The sequence below is a fragment of the Crocodylus porosus genome, unplaced genomic scaffold, assembly GCF_001723895.1.
Source record: "Crocodylus porosus isolate Cpor-Errol unplaced genomic scaffold, CroPor_comp1, whole genome shotgun sequence".
NCBI lineage: Eukaryota > Metazoa > Chordata > Crocodylia > Crocodylidae > Crocodylus > Crocodylus porosus.
The window spans coordinates 26014775-26032216 of record NW_017728918.1 but is presented as its reverse complement, the minus strand read 5'-3'; the positions used below and the strand labels follow the sequence as shown (position 1 = coordinate 26032216).

Here is a 17442-nt window from a genome sequence, read left to right as displayed (position 1 = left end):
TTATTCAGTCTAGAAATGGACCCAGGATAATGTTTGTGGTAATCCGTTCTGTGCTTTGGACTAGTTGTAGCATAAGACTCACAGAATGATCTCTTCCAAATGCCGATAAAAATACTCCGGTTGTCTAGGCTGGTTTTCAGTCCTAAAGGCTGCTCTATGCATTTTTTTGTACCAGTAGAACTGTCAGAGAAGATAGATTATTTTTTTAAACCAATATAGTTGGTTTTAACCTAGTGGCTTTTAACCTTTTTTAGACTTGAGACACCCTTTGGGAAATGGCAGTTCTTAGTTTTAACTCTTTTTTGACTACAGAAAAATAACAGAGAAATTCTTCTTTGGAAAAGAACTCAGAAAAACCAGAACAGGTTAGAGTGTTTTTACCACTACAGATCCCATATTTGAAATCTTTGGGTTTATCATGTGCACCAAGTTGGTACTTCTAACAGTGCTAACATTGTGTGGCACCCTGCAGCACCCATGAAAGGATCTCAAGATACCCCAAGGTACCATGACACCCTGGTCAAGAATCATTGTTTTAACCAATGCAACCTCTAATGTGGATGTAGTTCTATCAATATAAAAGTGTCTCATACTGGGATGGCTTAGGCTATGTGTATACTATAAATTTCTGCCAGTAGAGCTATGTCAATCACAGGTGTCAGCTGCGACCAACACAGCTGTGCTTGCAGAACTGGCTAGTGCAGACTCAGACATGAGTAAAACCACATTTTTACTGGTAGAGCTTGTCTTATTTGTGGTGTTTTTATCATACGTGGATCAGGCTCAGACTTGCCACTTATCTGCATCCATACTAGAACTTAGTTTGCATTGCAAAGTTTTGGCAATATGGCTACAAGGGTGAACAAAATCACATCCTTCACCTTCATGGTTCTCAGCTTGTGGGTTGCAGGGGTGCTGTGGAAAGCAGTGCTTCCTCCTGCCAGCTGCTCCCCCCCCATGTTTGTTGCCCCTTCCCCTCCTTGCTGAATGTCCCCAGTGCCAGGTGGCTGTGTGTGTGCTAGCTCTAAGCTGGGGAGCAGAAGAGTTGTCTGGATGCAACACGGTAGGCAAGATATTGAACTCGGGTGTAGTGCCACATAAACGTAGTTCTGCTATTTCTCACAACAAAGAATGCACATGTAGAGTGGGCTTGTGTGGAAACATTTTGTTGGGATCGGGTTGGATAATGAGGGAAATCATGCATGGGGTTGGCAGGGTTAGGAATATGATGAAGCGCTCCACTTGGGGGATGTCATCCTTCTGGCAGCCAGTTATTGGTTTATGTGTTGATAGGACACCAACACTGCCCCAAACACAGCCTTAAAACCAGAAGAAAAGACAGTGGGAGGTTGTATGCACAGTAAGACTGTTGGTGAGTTGACTCCTGACACCAGCACCTCACTTCAGCTCTAAGCCTTGCATGCTGTTCCTGTGCTACTGGGCTCCATGTCTGCCTTCTGACTCTTGGCTTGCTCCTGATCCTTGTGGACTGTGACTCCTGCCTCTGTATCTCGGACCTTGGTTTGAGTGTTGGCTTCCACATTCTCGGCCTTGGTTCCTGACCACCACCTTGGTTCCTTGTCTTTAGCCTCATCCTCACCATGATTGTTGACATCTGGATCCTGTGACTTTGTCCTGACTCTGGACCCAACCACTAGCTAGGACTGTCCAGGGCCCAGTCTTATACAGGGAGGACTGGAAGTGACGTCTTGGGAAGCAGACATGGGTGTGTGGATAGTGGGTGATGGGACTGCAGGTGAGGGTAGGGTTGGAGATGTGCCAGGGATCTTTCTCAAGCCCAAACTCTGCATCTGTATTTCTCATGAGATGGACAAAGCTAAATTTCTTGGCATAACAATATATTCTCATTCAGAATGGTTTCGCCCAAATCTCAAATCAGTTAGTAAATCCTGGAGTCTGAAAAGAATGTACATAGGACTTGCAAAACCATTTGTATCTTGTAGTAAATAGTGTTTGCTTACAGTGAAAAGCTTACAGTGAAAAGTCCAGTCTTCCAGCATCCTTACTGTGTATTATATTGCTGGCCAAGCTTCAAATGGGCTGGCACATGCACAACTCCAGAATAGCACTAGCTGGTTGTTCAGTCAGCTGGCTCCATGTGTGCTTGTTGTTATTAATTAATAGGGACAGAAGCAAGAGGCAGTCCAGAGTAATGTATAATCATTAAAATGTTTCACCTCTGACAGGACACCTGGAATGGCTGGCAAGTCAGGACTGGCAGGGCTGGAAATAGCAATTTGAGCGAGCAAGAATGTGATGCCCTCCTACACATTAACTCCCAATGGATGGGGGTGGGGCACTGGGGGCAAAAGCTTAAAAACTGTTGTGAAATCTGAAAAACTCTCTTAAAATAGCTAAGCTTTTGTCCACCCCAAAAATTGTTGTGAAATCTATCTTAAAAACTGGTGTGAAATCACTGTACAAATCTGAAATCTGGGAGCTGCATGCAGAGCATAGTCTTTAATACAGAAGCTGGAACAAATTTGTGGATGACACCAAATTGGGTAGAGTTGCAGACACTCTGGAGGGTAGGGTTAGGATCTAGAATGACCTGAATAGATAGGAAAAATGGATCACAATCAATGAAATAGGATTCAGCAAGGGCAAATAGGAAGACCTGCACTTGGGATGGAATAATCACTTGCACAAATACGGGGAGGAGGGGTTAGGGGGTTACTTACAGGGGGGCTAAGGTGAATTTTGGGGTAACTGTAGCTCCTGCAAGACCCTCCCCCCACAGTGTCTCGCCTGGCTCTAACCCAGGGTAGGCAATTATTTGGGTTGAAGGGCCATTTAAGCAGTTTTGGTGAGCTGCTGCAGACTGGGGCGGTGGGGGGACTGACCCAGTGTACTGGGGGGGGCAGCTGGTCCTTTCTGGACCTGGGCTGTCTACCCTGCACCCACTGCCAGGGGTGCTGGATGGAGTGGGCAGGCAGGGTCTCCATGGAGACCAGCCTGGACCCCCTGGGCAGAACATGCTTGGCCAGGTGGATGGGATGGGGCCACAGGCAAGCAGGGCCCGGTAGCGGGACACGTGGGCAGGGCTGGGGCCATGATTGTGGAGTGATAACAGCGATACCTGCTCTACCATGAGCCCTGGCTCCTTATTGTCACCACCCCATGATACTGGCCCTGGCCCCACCTACCTGCTCCCAGATGATGCCCTCCACCTACCTGAAGCCCCATCCCATCCACCCGGCTGAGTGTGTCCTGCCCATGGGGGTCCCAGGCTGCTCTCTAGGGAGACCCTGCCCACCCACCTGCCTGCTTTGTCAGACACCCCTGGTGGTGGGTGTGGGGTTGACTGGCATTGGCAGCTGGGCAATCAGCCAGTGTGGCGAGGCTACTCGGAAGCCAAATCCAGCCACCATGACACCCCTGACTCTCTGTGTGCCCAGAGGTGGCAGAACCAGCTGCATGCACCATGGTCTGGGCTGCCACCCATGCCTGGGGCAGGCAGGGCCAAGGGACCCACTACATGGCAGATAAAATCCCTTGATGGGCCAGTTGTGGCCTGCAAGCTGTATTTTGCTTACTCTTGCTCTAACTTAAAAAGAAAAAAGAGGTGTACACACAGTGGAAGCTAGGGACAGTCCTCAAGGAAGACTATACAACAGTGGTTTGTACTTGTAGGGAAATGATTAGGAAAGCTAAGGCGGTGACTGAGTTTAAGTTAGCCAAGGGAGTCAAGGACAATAAGAAGTCCTTCTTTAGGTATGTAGGGAGCAGAAGGAAAACAAATGGAAGTGTGGGGCCCCTGCTTAACACCTCAGGACAGCTGGTGATGGACACTCAGGAAAAAACTAAACTCCTGAATGCCCACTTTGCTTCAGTATTTCACAGGACCAAGAGGAAGGACGAGTGAGATAAGGATCACAGGGGCATGGTGGGAGTGATAGCCTTCCCACTGTGGATGCTGAGCTGGTGCAAAACCAACTAGAAAAGCTAGACATTTAGAGGTCAGTGGGACCAGATGGACTTCACCCAAGAGTGCTGGTGGAGCTGGGTGGTCAACGCGGAGCCCCTGGCAAAGCTCTTTCAAAAATTGTGGCACACAGGGGAGATCTCTGAGGATTGGAAGAGGGCCAACATTGTACCCATCTTTAAGAAGGGGAAGAGGGAGGACCCAGGCAACTATAAGCCAATCAGCCTAACCTCCACCCCAGGGAAAATCATGAAAAAACTCATTAAAGAATCTGTGTGCGATATGCTCTTTGAGGGTAAGATTCTGAACAGCAACCAGCATGGCTGTGTCACAGGTAGGCCTTGTCTTACCAGTCTCATTTCCTTCTATGAACAGGTCTCTTGTCACCTGGACACGGGACAGAAGGTCAAGTTATATACCTAGACTTCCAAAAGGCTTTTGATCTAGTATCCCACGATATCCGTGTGGAAAAATTGTAAGATTGTGGGCTTAACTACTGAACAGTTCAGTGGGTGGAAAACTGGCTGTATGGTAGTACCCAGAGGGTTCTCATGAACGGATCTGTGTCATCCTGGTGAGAAGTGGCCAGTGGTGCCCCTCAGGGGTCCATGCTTGGATCGGTGCTTTTCAACATCTTTATCAATGATTTGGATGCGGGGATGAAAAGCACACTGGCCAAGTCTGCGGATGACACCAAGTTATGGGGGAGCGTGGTCATGCCAGAAGATTGGCTGCAGATACAGGTGGACCTGGACAGGCTGGAGAGCTGGGCATATTGGAACCAGATGAAGTTCAACACTCAGACGTATAAGGTGCTTCACCTGGGGGCAAACAATCCTCAACATACCTACAGGCTTGGTGGCAACAATTTGACTTGCACCACTGCAGAAAGGGACCTAGGGGTAATGACTGACTGTTGCGTGAACATGAGCCGGCATGATCTACAAGGTCCCTTCCAGCCCCTAACAATGTGTGAATCTGTGAACCTGTTTAGTTCAGTTGGTTAGAGCGTGGTGCTAATGTTGCAGGTTCAATTCCTGGTCATGCTAGATGAGATCTTAGGGTCCCTTCCAGGTTTAATTTTCTATGAAATGGTCTATTCAAGCTGAATATGAGCCAACAGTGTGCTCTTGTTGCAAATAAAAAGAAAAGAAAAAAAAGAAAGACCCTCCCTTCCCCCACTAATGGGATCCTGGGTTGTATTAACAGAAGTTAATACAAATGAAGAGAAGTTTTTTCTGCTCTATTTGACATTGGTGAGGCCACTCTGAAGTACTGTATCCAGTTTCGGGCCCCACACTTCCAAAAGGATGTGGATAATTTGGAAAGAGTCCAGTGGAGAGTGACAAAAATTTAACCAGCAGCTTTTGTTTCAGCTGCAACAAGCTGATTAGCCAAACTCTGATTAGTGGGTGAGTCAAAATGGTTATTTGGTAACAACCTTTTCTGAGAGGCAGGTACACACTTGCATGTAAGGGAAGACTTTGCATACGAGCACGCATCAGTCTGGCACAACAGTCTCATGGTTCCTTCTGCGGAGCCCTGCCAACACTGTCATGTACAGATGGCATATTACTATTATACTCCCTGAGATGACAGAAAACTTGTAGCTCAGTAGTTGACATTATCATCAATTATACAATTACACATATCAATAGTACTTGACCCATTAAATGCACTTTACAAACAGTGGCTAATTAATCCTAATTAATGGCTAATTTTATCTCCAGTTTAGAAGAGTCAGACAGTTTAAGGGCAGATCTTCAGCTGGTGCCAATTCATTCTGCCCTCAAGAGCTTACGGCAGCTGCTATCCTGTAGCCCGTTCTAATCGGGCAAACCAATGTCACACAGAAAAGGGTTTGGCTTATCTCAAGGCAGTTCCCTCTTACAGATCTCCTTGCCTTGGAGGTGGCAATGAGCAGCATGAAACAATGAAGCTTGATGGCTAAGCCAGAAGAAATAAAGGGAACTGCATCTTGTTTTATCACATCATAGGGGTTCTGCAAAATCTTCAGTGCAAAGAGCCCTAGGAGCAATGACCAAAATCCAGGACTCCCCCTCCTGGGGGGAGCCTGAAACCCCAAGCTACCATCAGATTTCTTGCTCTCCTGTTGGCTCCATGCTTCTTGTTGACTTGGCTGGTCAGTGCAGCAGCTTCAATCAGAGGTGTAGGGAGTCTTTTCCCCTAACAAGTTCCACAGCCTGGTGATAACATGCTTTCTTGGGAAGTCACAATCCCCTCAGGGTGACAACACCCTAAGACCCAGGTCTCCCAGTCTCTGGGTGAGTGTTTTTACCACTAGGCTGATTTTTTCTGGATAGGAAATTTATTTAAATTTGTGCGTTGGTGTGTAGAGCTGGAACCTAGTGTGGAGAATAGGGTAATAATTGGTGATGTTAAATCTTGTGGTCCTACTTTTGAAGCAAAGTTCATCATCATAATTAAGGTAGTCAATTGTATATTATAAAACCTCACAGATAGATATGTTTTTAGTGTTGCTAGGGAAGCCTTTTAAAGGATGTGCACCTGAAAAAACAAACATAAATCAGTCTGATGCCCATGTATTAAGCTGAATGGGATCATTACAAAAGGATAAGCAAACTGTTCTGAGTAGTCCTGTGTGTTTTTACACGTCCTTCGTCAATTCCAATTAGAGCACATCCGAGCAGACTTGATTAATTGGGTCTACTGGAGCATTTTCGTCTGAATGCTCCAGAGCGCTGCAGTGTTTTGTGTATTCAGCATCCCCACATTACAAAATGGCAAGGCACCTTAAAAAAAAAAGCTCCTTGAATGAACTTTAAAGTCCCCCTGCCACTATTTTGGAACATGGGTACTCTGAATACAGGAGACTCTCACCCCAGAGCACATGTATAGGTGTACAGGCATGTTAGTGCTGCTGTGGTCTAATGAATAAGGCTCCTGGCCTAGGAGTTAGAAGAATGGGCTTTATTCCTCCTTTTGCCACTTGCCTGCTGTGTGATCTTGGGCAAGTCACTTCCCCCTTTCTTTTCCCCATCCTTTTCTGTTCTGATTGTAAACTTCTTTGGTCAGGGATATTTTTGTCCAATGCCTAGCAAAATTAAGGCCTGATTTCTGTCAGGCCTTCTAGGTATTATTTTAGTATGAATAATGAATAGTAATGTCTTACTGATGTTGGAATCGGAGCAGAGCAATTTTGTGATACTAATTACTATACACTGACTTGAATGTTCAACCATGAAAGAATGTTCATACCAATCAGAATGTTCAATATTCAAGGAATGTGCCCTGAAGAAAGTTCATGCCTCATTGTAAATCATGATTATGTTGCCCAAAGTATAGGGAGAGTGTATATGAGTAAAGCATTCTGATCTGAGTTCATGCACTGACTTGGATAGTCAGGTCAAAAAGGGCAGAGTTCCACATGAGCCTATGGTTTTGCTGAGTTGGCATGCTCGTTTCTTTGGCCACTGGTGCACAAGTTAGTGATGTGGCTAGCATTTAATCTGGCTAGATGGTCAGGGAAAATATGCAATAGCAATATCTAGGGGCCAGAGCTAAGTATCACCTTGCATCAGCCCAGGATCGGGCCCAGTCAGAGGTCACACACAAAATGACTATTCGTTTTGATGTTTAGCCCAGCTGGAGTTAGAAGAGCAGTACACTAACTAGAAAACGGAATTAAATTGCAGTGACACATCTCACATGCATCATGCTGTTTGATGCATTTCTTAAAGCCCAGTTGGAATTGGGCTTGGAATCTCAGGTTCCTTTTTACAAAACAAATGTAAGTGTTTAGCCCCCCTGGCTGCAGAAGAAGTCTGAAAAGGGCTTAGGCTCCAAAACTAGAAGGCAAATATAAATGTCCAACAGATATATGTTTAAATCTCATGATTTTGAAACCAACACCATGATTTTGAGGGCTGGGGACAACTAGGTAGTGTGAACATTTGGCACTGTGCTCACAGGAAAGTCATTGCTTTGTTGGAGTCTACTACTGTTTAGTTTTCAATGTATTATTTATTGATTAGCCTTTTAATTTTTGCCAGTGAACCTTGATTCTGTCAAATTCACATATTAATTCACATATTAATGCACTGAAGTCCAGGATTTGCACAGGCTTCAAGTAGAAGAGAACATAAAGAAAGACTTATCGCACCAACTCAGCAACAACATGACCTTTGACAGGAGGGAATGGCTAATTCTCTTTCATTTTCTTTTGTTTCTTTCTCTTTTAACATTTTATTCTGCTCTTGTTTCAGGTTTCCCATGCCATGTTTTTTGACGTTGAAATGCACATTTTAATAGTTCCTTAAGCAAAATTTCCCAGCTCTGATATAATACTTATAGCTTATGCTGAAAGGCAGTGAGTTTAGAGTGCATTTTAAGTAGAATAAGGATTTGTGAATGCATAAAAAGCCATTGTGAATACAATATAGCCATCAGGTCCTTTAGAAAAGCTTATTGAGCATTATTAATAAAGAACATTTTACAAGCTTGCTGCCTACAGAGGTGTATTCTATTTAAAATAAAAGCCACATTTTTCTTTGACAGTCCAGACTGTATGCACAAGAAATTCAAAGTCTTTTACAAGTGACATGTTAACCATAACCAAGTATAACATATTGAACCATCCTGAGAAAACAATGAGAAGAATCCAGCTAAAGTATGCTCATGAAAGGTCACTGTTGGAAAAATATGAAAAAAAGAGCTAAGAAAGGACATAAAAATAGTTGCTTTGTGTCAAATTTTGTGAAAGAAGCAACTGTTAGTTATCAAATTAACATCTCATGCTATCTTGGGAAACCAAATTAATGTGATTACCAGCCTCTCAGATTAATTAACTCCACAAAGCATATACACTGTTGTGAGTCAACGTGGTGGTCATATTAAGAGTCCAAATTCCAATTTCTTTAATCTACTTGCTGGTAATCTCTTCTTCCATTTTTAAAATAATATTCCTTCTGCAGAAGAATCAGGTAGGGCCTCTGACAGAGACTAAACAGTAAATTAGAGACATGCCCTGGCATGAGAGATCTTGCATCTCTAAAACTATTCATAGATGGAAACAAAAGTTCATGTAGAAATCAAGTTCACTGCCAGTAAGCTGTAGGGACAAGCCATATACTGCTAGGCAAGTGAAAAGCTGTGAGATAGTGAGTGTGGTTGTGGTCGCTGTCTAGAATATATAGCATTTATCATTAGAACCTGTCATACTCCTGTGGTACCTGTGAACACGAGCATATAGCTGGCACTTCAGCTTCTGAACACTTTTGCGTTCCATATTCTTTTGTGAGAGGAAAGAATTTAGACATGAGGATTAGCACTGTGCAGCATGAATGTCAAGTGTGTAGAGGTTAAGCTGGTCTAATAAAAAATAGCAGATTCACCCAAAGAACCTTGTCAGGTGTGTAGAGGACATTACTTACAGAGTTTTGTACTTGAGTTTACTTACCTGTAATGATAATTGAAATGGAATAAAAATATTTTGGATGAGACAATGTCACCATAAAGTGCTTTTCTTTCCCAAACTGAAAACTGCTGGATAGAGTTCTTGATAAAATACTGTAGGCCCCTAGCAGATGGTGTCATTGTTCTATCTGGAGTTAAACCATGTGTAAGTGCAAAGGAGTAAGCACTTCTTATAATAAAGGTCTTAGGTACCTGTAGGAGGACTTAGGTACAACTGAATCCAAAACTGTGATCTAAAAAAATGTTGCTCAGCTGCTGCCTAAACTACATAGATGCTTTCCTATTTGTCTTGAAAGTTCCACAGCATCATAAGCTTTCCCAGTCTATTTCAGGTCTGAGCTTGAGTAGGGTCCAGGAGCTGGGTGATGGACTACCTAAATTCCCTGAGGAGCCCAGTTTGAGAACCCCTAACACACTGCAAAGGGAGTTCAAGAGGGAGTACATGACTCAGTTGCATGGTTAAGGCACTCCCCTGGGAGGAGGTAAGTCCTGTGTTCTAGGTCTTTACCAGGGACCTTTCTGTATTTATCCAATGATTACTTAATGTAAGATGAATAAGTAGATTTCAGAGATTTCATAGACAATAGGGGCTGGGCGGGACCTTGTGAGATCATCAAGTCCAGCACCCCTGCCAGAGGCAGGAAGTCTGCAGGGATCAGATGATCCCAGCAAGATAAATATGCAAATGCCTTTTGAATGTGTCCAGAGTAGGTGCTTGCACCACCTCTGGGGGGAGGCTGTTCCAGACCTTGGGCACTCGGACTGTAAAGAAATTTTTCCTTATATCAAGTCTGAATTGGCCTTCTAGAAGTTTGTGGCCATTAGAGTTAGTTATCCTTTGGGGAGCCCTGGTGAACAACTGTTCTCCCAGATCCTTTATATACTTATAGGCAGCCACCAAGTCCCCCCTGAGCCTTCTCTTTGCCAGGCTGAAGAGTCCCATGTCCCTTAGCCTCTCCTCTTGCTCTCTTGGCCTTTGATCATATGGGTGGCTCTCATCTGGACTGTCTTGAACTTATCCACATCCCTCCTGAAGTGGGGGGCCCAAAACTGGATGTAGTACTCCAGCTGTGGCCTCACTAAGGCTGAGTAAAGCGGGAGTATGACGTCCCTGGTTTTGCTCGAGATGCATTGGTGGATGCACGCTAGAATTTGGTTTGCTTTGCCAGCTACAGCATCACATTGGTAGCTCATGTTCATGTTGTGGTCAATCAATTCCTCCAAGTCTTTCAGTTACAGTGCTAGCAAGCGTAGCACTGCCAAGCCTATAAGTATGATGCTGGTTTTTTCTCCCAAAGCAGAGTACTCTGCATTTCTCTACATTGAATGCCATCAGGTTTAGGTCTGCCCACTTTGCAAACATGTCCAGGTCGGCCTGTATCCTCAGCCTGTCCTCCAGCATGACCGCCTTCCCCCATAGTTTAGTGTCGTCTGTGAACTTTGCCAGTCAGCATCTGATGCCCAAATCCAGGTCATTAATGAAGATATTGAAGAGTACTGGCCTGAGCACTTAGCCCTGTGGTACTCCCTTGGTAATCATGCACCATGTTATTTGTTCCCATCAACTAGTACCCTTTGGGTTCGACCCCAGAGCCAGTTCCCTAGCACTGGGCCATGAGACAGTCAAGGCCGCTGTTCCCCAGCTTGGTCGTGAGGACATCATGGGAGACCAAGTCAAAGTCCTTCATGAAGTCCAGGTAAATGACATCAACCTCATCTCCCTTGTCCAGGCAATGCATCACCCGGTCATAGAAGGAGATGAAGTTGGTCAGGCAAGACCTTCCAGTAATAAACCATGTTGGCTGGCATTCAGTAGGTTGCCTTCCATTAGCCTGTTGCAGATGGATCCCTTGATAATTTTCTCCAAGATCTTTCCAGGGATGGATGGCAGACTGATAGTTCTGTAATTCCCTGGATCTTCTTTCTTCCCTTTCTTGAAGGTTGGGACCATCTTAGCCATAGGGCATGCTATGATGTCTGACAGCTCTTTTAAGACTCTCGGTGTAATCCTTCTGGGCCTGCGGACTTATGGATGTCAGACCTCTCGAGGTGTTCTCTCACTTGACCTACATCAATTGTGGGCCCGTCTCCTGAGCCCTGGTTGCTTTGAGTCCTGTCCGACAGCATGACCCACTTGGGCAGGTGGAAAACTGATGCAAAGCTATTGTTTAGGAGACTGGCCTTTTCTTGGGCATCAGATGTCAGCTGCCCCATTTGATCTTGCAGGGGGCCAAGTGCTTGATTCCTATGATATTTTATAAAAAGTGGATGATGGCAGCACCATCATCAAGCCCTGCTTAGTTATTTCAGAGACTATCTGTAGGTGCCGAATCTGGGGAGAGGCCCGAGTTGTGGATACCAGCTGAATGGCAGCACCTCCCTCAGCTCTGAACAAGTGATCCTAGTGGAATGTTTGCTGATACCTGTGGGAGGCTGATTATCTTTATCTATCTGGGCCAGGAAGCAGTTTGATGCTATCTCCTCGTGTACTTACTGTTCTTCCCACTCCAAACTTAATCATATTGGGAGAGAAAGCAGGGTAGAGATGCACCTAATAGAATAATTCTGTAAGTGAGATATCTAGAACTCTAACACTGACATGTTTGAAAATACATAAAAGAAATACCTGGGGAAAGGGAGCCTGATTAACAGATTCCACCTGCCATGCAGAAGGTAGTATGCCAGAAATTATGAAGTGCTAATTAAAGATGTAGGTATGTTAAGATGAAACGCTTGTCAAATCTGTGAATACCTGTATTAAAATAAAGGTGGGATGGAGGTTAGGGTTCTGTAGACTGCACATTTTTAGTTCAGTTATACTGGAAGTGAGATGATGACCATGATATAAAAATCTATGTGCTGCACTGTACTGTAATAATCACCACATTCATATGTTATAAATATGTAGAGACCAGAGATGCAGTGAAGGAAACTATTCTAGTTTATATCAGCCCCTCCTGTGAAGAAAAACAGCTGCAAAGCAATTAATCAGGTAGCTTCATATCAAGAAAGTAAACAGGCTCTTTCCTATTGGCCAGTTCTAGGCAGCTCCCAGTTCCCCACTCGTCCTTATTGTTAGTTTTGGATACCATTCTAAGGTATCTAATTCTCCCTTCTCTGTGTATGGGAAGCCTACATGCCTAATCCAGCATTCTGGACTATGGGATCAGATGCCAAAAGTTGGACTGTATACCAACTCATTTTCAGGTGCCCGTGTTTCTTTATTGGATTAAGTCCTAATTCTCTTGAGGCATTTACCTTCTTGTTTTTGAATTTTGTCTTACATATAGTCTTTTATCATAGAAGGAGCGGTGGACTTGTCTCAACTGTAATAGAGTAAGCGGGTTTGGTTTCTGCATGCTACAGATTTTTCTGAGGCTCTACTGGAAGTGTGATTTATTCCAGATCATTCAAGGGAGGTGTTTCAAGAGTATATATTGTCCTCAGTTCAGGGGTAAAAGTTAGAAGTAGCCCATTTCTTAAATATCACACTTTAAAAGCATACCTAGAACTGTTAAGAGCTGTGATAAGAAATAATTTAAATTATTACATCATCTTAATATCATTGTGTTACCTTATTTAAATGACTATAAAGGGGTTTATTTAAGAATGGATTTCTTGCCTGTTTGCTTCATGTTTGTGATACTGAAGGAAAATCAGAAATCTTTTCTTTTAAGAGAGGCAGGCAACCTTCAGATTTTTTTTTAACATGAACATCTGGGGAAAGTCCAGTCTTGTCTTCACTGGAGGACACCTAGAGGTTTTGGGTACAGATTTTCAATTCAGCAAAGCATGTGCTTAACTTTCAGTGGGAACTAAAGGCATCCTTAAAATAAAGCACATGCTCAAATGTTCTGCTGAGTTGGGACCCATAATATGAAGAGGTTGAGGTGCTGATTTCTTATGAAAATCATTTGTTCTCCCAGAGCCTTGAGTGTAGGTCAAGATTACACTTGTGGTGTAATTTAGCTATAGGACAAGTTTTATGATTCCAGGAGGATCTTAACAATGCAGGAAGGTGTGGCCAGCAGCCTAGAGCTTCCCTGTTCTTAGTATAGCTTAAAATTGAAGGCATGGGCTTAGTAAACCGGGCAGATCCCTTGCTGCAGTGTTAAGCCTCTTGAGGCCCTCCGCAGGCAGCATAAAATTTAAAGCAGAAGGTAGGGTAGTTTTTTACCTTATAGACTAACTAAATCAGATACATAGCATAAGCGTTTGTAAGCAAAGGGTTACTTCATCAGATGCTGGGATACATCAGTAGCTAAAGGAATCTTGATTTATGAACTACAGTGCTATAGCTTCCTCACCTATAATCCAGCCTAAATCCTTTTGTGTGTTTAAAAAGCCCAGATGGAAATCACTCCACAAATCATCTAGCAAAACTGAAGAACAAACTTGCCCAGTGACATATTAGCCCTCATTCAGCCAAGAATGTAAGGCCTGTGCTCAAGTCCAAGCCCATTCAGAAAAGCACGTAAGGACTTTCTTAACTTCAAGCATGTTGTGATGCATCCGCATCTGATGAAGAAAGCCCTCTGCTTACAAAAGCTTGTTATATATATCTCTTATTTAGTTAGTCTGCTGGGTGCAAACCTACCCTTCTTTCTGCTTGACTTTACACTAGCACAGCTAACTACCTCTTTCAGTATAAAATTAAACCTGCCTTCAGGTCCTCCCTGAAGGCCACTGGGGGGATCAACCTGTATACAGCAGCCCACACAGGGAAATGCAGAGGTGGATGTCACTGTATGAGCCTGATCTTTAAAGCTGAGTGCTGTTTCCCTGGTTTTTGATTCAGCTCACAGGGACTGTTGTCCTCAGGCAGACAGAAAGGAGACTCAGGAGGGGGAATGGTGCCAGACTATAAATGCAAGGCAATGTAAGGCCTACATTATAGGGATATTTCTGCTGTAGCTTTGCTGGCATAGATATGGTGGAGATGCTGTTGTTGTAGCTCAGGTAACTTGGGTATATACTCTCCTTATCCAGTTGAAGGGGATTGGTAGCTGGCAGGTGTGCTGTGGGGTGGGAACTGCAGACCGCTCAGTTTCCCTCCATCCCTATAGAACCAGGCCAGGACAGTCAGGGGACTTAACTATATATACACGTTTATTTACATTAACTTATCACAATTGAAAGGAACATGGATATAAACATATGTATAATATATATATATTTATAAGATATCTAAACCAGTAACACAAACAATACCCTCTGGGTAAATGACATAAAGCTTTATACCAGTGCTGTCATATACAGGTACATCACAGGTAAGCATCTGATCTGAAACAGATAAACCCCAAAGATAAACTTAATCCGGAGGGGAAACCCCAAGGCCCTTAGGCTTTTCCCAAGCCCTACAAAGAAGCTGGTAACTTTAGCAGGGTCCCTCCAAGTGGGACATCCCCTTTCAGGAGCCCTTAACTAACTAGAGGGTGGGGGGACACTCCCCTCCCCTGTGGGAATCCTCTTTTCCCTGCAACTCAAGGCTCCCAGGCCTGGAGGGTGGTCTTCGTCCTCTGTGCCAAGCTGCTCTCTTGCCTGCAGTGGGCTTCAGGGCGGTTGCTGTCCCCTGAAACAGGGATCCACTATGCAGGGCTTCTGGGGCCTCTGGCTTGGCCCTGTCTGCTGGCTTAGTAGCCTGATCACTGTCTGGCTCTCTGGACTCAACCTTTTGCTATGGGTCAAAGGCCTGGGCTGCCTCATGGAGCACCAGGCTTGGTCTGCTCCTGGACCCTCTGTGCAGCACCTGCTGCACCGAGCTCCCAGCCTCATTCCAGGGGTTGAGGACCTGGAAGTGTCCGCCCAAGCGCTCCAAAGGTCCTACTCCGTGCACTGTCCTGTGCACCGTGTCTCTGGCCGCATGCCAGAGGTTGCAGACCTGAGCCGCCTCACGCAGCTCCCAGGGTCTGGACACCATGTGCCGTGCTGCATACTGACAGCCTAGCTGCTGGAGCCATCTGCCATTCCCTGCTGATGGAAGCCTTCAGAGGCACTTCTGGGCTACTGCTGAGCAGCTCTCCTTAGCTCGTCTAAGCCACGCTCTTCTTTCTTCTCTGTCCTGGATGTGCTCCCCTCATGCTGGGCACGCAGCTCCTTTTATACACTCCAGGGCTCCGCCCTTGAAGTCTTCTTGGTGGTGCAGTCTTCAATCAGGTCCGGGGGGGGACGGGACTCCTCTCCCCCTCCCCTCAGAAAAAGGGCGTGACTTCACTTCTCTTGCTGCCCCAACAGGCAAGCCTGCTACACAATGTATAGCTGAAGAAGAGATTTTTTTTCTGCTAACCTTCTTGAATGACAAAAACTAAACTAGAAACCTTCAGCTGGCATACCTGTGTCCAGGGAGGAGAGACACTTGGGCTGAAACAGCCCAACGGAAGGACTGTGATGGCCTGGGTGAGGTCTCCAAGGCTGTGGGTAATGTGATTCTCTGCCAAGGGGAACAGGAAATGGATGTGGAGAGGTCAGAGAAAGGCTGATGGGGAGGAGCTGAAGAAGACTGAAAGGGCTGAGGCATGTGAACTGACCAGTGTCGAAAATAGCTGAAAATAGCTGAATAATAAAATGGGTTTGTGGCTGTACATAGTCACTGTGTTATGTAGCTTTGTGGCTAGAACCTGAAGATAATGGGGGGTTCACGTTCCCTTGCGCCTCACCTGTGACCTGGTGAGGGAATAAACAGCTATGTCCAAGACAGGATATTTGCTGCCCTGTACCTCTCCTACCCTGGCGAGAACTATGGCACGGGCAGGAGGATAAGGACATGCAGAGCTCACACCCTGAGAAGAGGAGGATGGAGCCAGGATGTTTTTAAACTTCTGTTTACTCCAGAAGGGAGAACTTTCTATTTGCCAGAGATCAAAAACTGCTACATTTTTCTATTAGATATGGGGAAATTCTCTCCACAGAAGGGAACAAAGGCACTATGAGGAGCATTGTGAGGATCTGATGTGTGAAAGGCAAACCATACCCTCACAGTGAGTTTAAAGCAGGGGCGGGCAATTATTTTGGGCAGAGGGCTGCTTACTGAGTTTTGGCAAGCCATTGAGGGCTTCATGACAGGCAGCCCAGGGCAGATTAATATTAATTTTCTAAATTTTTTAGGGGCCCCGCTGGCCAGGTAGAATAGCCTGGTGGGCCGCATCTGGCCCCTGGGCCGGATTTTGCCCACCCCTGGTTTAAAGTCACCTTTGTCCCCTCTACTAACTTGCAGCTTGTGCAGTGTGACCACATTAAGTGGCTGAATTAATGTTAACGGTTGCTGGTTATTATCACAAATAATGCCAAAGTTATGTCTTTCTTAGCCACTGAGCCATTAAATGGTAATCTCTGAATTTACAGCTAGTAAAGTACCACTGTACACCTGAATAGGAGGCAAGGTTTCTTTTCCTTGCATCAGGAGAACACTTCCCTTATGAGTCTGCTACCATAGAAAGTTGGTATTTTCCTCACCAGATCACAAACTGGCCTGGCATATAGCCATTAAGGATCAAAGGACTGATCAAGCCAGTACATGGTGATGTCTTTCCACTGACAGCAGGTAGGCAAATGATCAGATGCTCCATCCTGAAGACCTTTCTCAGGCAACTCATTGGAGTTTTTGAAAGTCCCACCTGAATAAAAACAGAGGGAAAATTCCAGGGTTTGTTCTACTTGGAACTTTCTGATTTTACAGAAATGATGGGAACACCCAAATCTCTGTGGGTACAATGGGAAGCACCTCAAAGCTTTGATTGTTTTAGTCCCTACTCCTTAGTTGTTGCCACCTAACATGTTCTATTAACGAGTTGTGAGCCAGGTAGGATGTTAAGGGATCTAGTTATCCTAGTTATCCTTAGGACAGCATCTGAGCATCTTCTGTAAACATTAATAGCAATAACAAAGTTAGTAGTGAATTTCATGGCATTTCTGGTACTTCTTTCTGGGGGAGGGGCTGGTTTTGATTTTATGTTATTAACATCCCTTTTTTAATGACTAGGGATTCATTGAACAGAATGGTCTCAGCACTGTGAGAGTCTTTCTTATGGCAGAAAGACTTT

At 44.8% G+C, this 17442-nt stretch overlaps 1 long non-coding RNA gene across 1 annotated transcript in view; it reads left to right on the top strand.

Moving 5' to 3' along the window:
• Positions 1-980: 980 nt before the first annotated feature.
• Positions 981-17442, top strand: part of LOC109311654 — a 31187-nt gene continuing 14725 nt past the window's right edge. Inside the window, exon 1 of the long non-coding RNA XR_002101557.1 lies at positions 981-1372. This is a non-coding gene — a long non-coding RNA (uncharacterized LOC109311654). The remainder of the gene's footprint in view (positions 1373-17442) is intronic.